At 35.4% G+C, this 3,368-nt stretch overlaps 1 long non-coding RNA gene across 1 annotated transcript; it reads right to left on the reverse strand.

Annotated features, from left to right (window-relative positions):
- Positions 1-1,681: 1,681 nt before the first annotated feature.
- On the reverse strand, positions 1,682-3,368 carry LOC136236265 (uncharacterized). The gene is made up of 3 exons (XR_010692055.1): positions 3,255-3,368; positions 3,135-3,201; positions 1,682-2,458 (listed from the first exon to the last, which is right to left on the reverse strand). It is a non-coding gene; the product is annotated as an uncharacterized lncRNA (long non-coding RNA).

Consider the following 3,368-nt stretch of genomic DNA (forward strand, 5'->3'; position numbering starts at 1 on the left):
ATCTGTGGAGAAAGAAAGAGTGTAGTAATACTGCATGTACATGTAGTTATATACCAGATCTATACCACTTGCATAATTATATTAAAGTCTTTGTATACCACCTGTATTTTACAACAAAATGTGGTGATAAGTTACCATCATTGTGGTAGCTGTAATTTAGAATATTTCTTACTAAGCATATAGCCATTCACAGGTTCAAAGACAGCAATGGTCCAAACCCGTTCTAGCAACTACGTTTAGTAAGTAATTTGGAAGTACTGCAGTATTAGAAATTGGTACAAAAACTTTAAACTGATAAAACATGGTAGAACATACCTTATTAAAAGTACGCCCCATAGAAACATCTAAAACCTACTAAGGATGATCTGTGGAGAAAGAAAGAGTGTAGTAATACTGCATGTTCATGTAGTTATATACCAGATTGATACTACTTGCATAATTATATTAAAGTCTTTGTATACCACCTGTATTTTACAACAAAATGTGGTGATACGTTACCATAATTGTGGTAGCTGTAATTTAGAATATTTCTTACTAAGCATATAGCCATTCACAGGTTCAAAGACAACAATGGTCCAAACCCATTCTAGCAACTACGTTTAGTAAGTAATTTGGAAGTACAGTAGTAGAAACTATATATAATGGTACAAAGACTTTAAACTAATAAAACATGGTAGAACATACCTTACTAAAAGTACGCCCCATAGAAACATCTAAAATCTACTAAGGATGATCTGTGGAGAAAGAAAGAGTGTAGTAATACTGCATGTGCATGTAGTTATATACCAGATTGATACTACTTGCATAATTATATTAAAGTCTTTGTATACCACCTGTATTTTACAACAAAATGTGGTGATACATTACCATCATTGTGGTAGCTATAGTTAGAATATTTCTTACTAAGCATATAGCCATTCACAGGTTCAAAGACAGCAATGGTCCAAACCCGTTCTAGCAACTACGTTTAGTAAGTAAATTGGAAGTACAGTAGTAGAAACTATATATAATGGTACAAAGACTTTAAACTAATAAAACATGGTAGAACATACCGTATAACGGGAATGGTTCGTGGAAGAAAACATTCGCGAATGATTTACTATTTCCTCATTCGCGAGAAAACGTTAGCGACATAAAGTTGGGCGCGCGCCCACAACGAATTAATTTTTTCCTTTTTCCATGGATAGCTAGGGAACGCTCGACTATATGGCTGACTCTGACATGTTGCGTACTACGCATACCAGTAGCCATGCATGATCGCTGTTTCGCTGGAGAAGTAGGCGTTCACGATAATGAGCGCGGACGATAGGCACGCCTACATCGGGGGACGGCACTAAAACCAAGGTTAAGACATGCCATTCCGGCACAGAGAATCGCTGGGCTACAATTATATTTGCTCCTTTTAGTAGCACTGATTTTTAAACCGTTTGAATCTCTGTTCGAATCACACGCCACGGTCCTGCGCCTCACTGGCTATACCGTCACGCATGCAGTTTAGCGATTAGCAAGTAGCTACCAGCTTATGCACTCGTTACATGAATGCTACATCAACTGATTCATAAGAAAAACTTTTTTAATTGTAGGAAAAATTTAGCAAGAAAACATTCGCGAATGCACTTAAAATCGCGAAATACGCGAATGTTTTCTTCTGCGAATCTTTCCCGTTATACGGTACCTTACTAAAAGTACGCCCCATAGAAACATCTAAAACCTACTAAGGATGATCTGTGGAGAAAGAAAGAGTGTAGTAATACTGCATGTGCATGTAGTTATATACCAGATTGATACTACTTGCATAATTATATTAAAGTCTTTGTATACCACCTGTATTTTACAACAAAATGTGGTGATACATTACCATCATTGTGGTAGCTATAATTTAGAATATTTCTTACTAAGCATATAGCCATTCACAGGTTCAAAGACAGCAATGGGCCAAACCCGTTCTAGCAACTACGTTTAGTAAGTAATTTGGAAGTACAGTAGTATAATGGTACAAAGACTTTAAACTGATAAAACATGGTAGAACATACCTTACTAAAAGTACGCCTCATAGAAACATCTAAAACCTACTAAGGATGATCTGTGGAGAAAGAAAGAGTGTAGTAATACTGCATGTGCATGTAGTTATATACCAGTGCATAATTATATCTAAGGTCTTTGTATACCACCTGTACTTTACACCAAAATGGGGTGATATGTAAGTTACCATCATTATGGTAGCTCTAGTTTGAAATATATCTTACTAAGCATATAGCCATTCACAGGTTCAAAGACAGCAATGGTCCAAACCCGTTCTAGCAACTACCCTTAGTAAGTAATTTCAGAGTATGCTATAATCAATTGAAGAAAATAAAAGTGGTATAAATACTTTAAACCAATATAAACATGGTTAGAATGTTCGTACCTTAAAGTACATCGATCACTTTGCCTCAATCTTCAATCAACTAGGGATGATCTGTGGAGAAGTAAATGTATTATAAGACGCACGTAGTCTCACAAACATTAAGATGCTTAAGTAAACTTTATAGTTTACAGAAGATTTAGCTGACCATAAGACTGATGACTAATGTTGATATGTAATTCACTTGCTTGTCAGCATAATAATTTATTGTTAGTTGTTAATAAACAAGATCACTAAGCACAAATACATGAAGGTTTTCATGTGCTATGGCAGTTCTATATATGGCAATAAAAATTTTCATTTTATTAACAGAAGAGAGGTGAATATAGTTTAGGTTAAAAATGATAAAGGAATTACATTCAGTATTAATTCTTCATAGAAGTTGCAGACCTTTGCGTGGATCTCATTAGTAACAGAAAATCCCTTCAATATAAAAGTACTGGTGACATTCCTATGTACGCAATATATTTACTATAGCTATTCAGCTGTGTTTAGGCCTAATACCAGCCAGGCCAACATTACTGGATTAAAGTTCATTCAAGCACCTGACATCGATCATCCCTTACCACTGCAATAACTAGGTCCTTAGATAATAGAAACAACACTAGCCTAAAGCTATGCGCACCTTGCAACAATAGCAATAGCTAGCAACTCTACACATAAAGGGTCTCATTCTGTCCTCAGGCTACATGTGAAAATAAAATAAATGTTGTAACAGAGATATACTTACCACAATGATCTTTAAATTCTGAATTAGAATTGCTCATCAACTATCCATCTATCCTTTCTTGTTCTGGCTGCCATAGTTTACAAACACCTCACAACTATATATTATTCTGTTTAACCATACCATTGTTGCTGGATGTTGTTGAATGTAACCCAGAATACATCCTCTGTCACTTTACTTGAACTAACATTCCCTCTAGACTCAGTAAACTTCCAATCTCATTCTGTTAGATTAGAT

Source organism: Dysidea avara, chromosome 10 (genome assembly GCF_963678975.1).
Source record: "Dysidea avara chromosome 10, odDysAvar1.4, whole genome shotgun sequence".
Lineage (NCBI taxonomy): Eukaryota > Metazoa > Porifera > Demospongiae > Dictyoceratida > Dysideidae > Dysidea > Dysidea avara.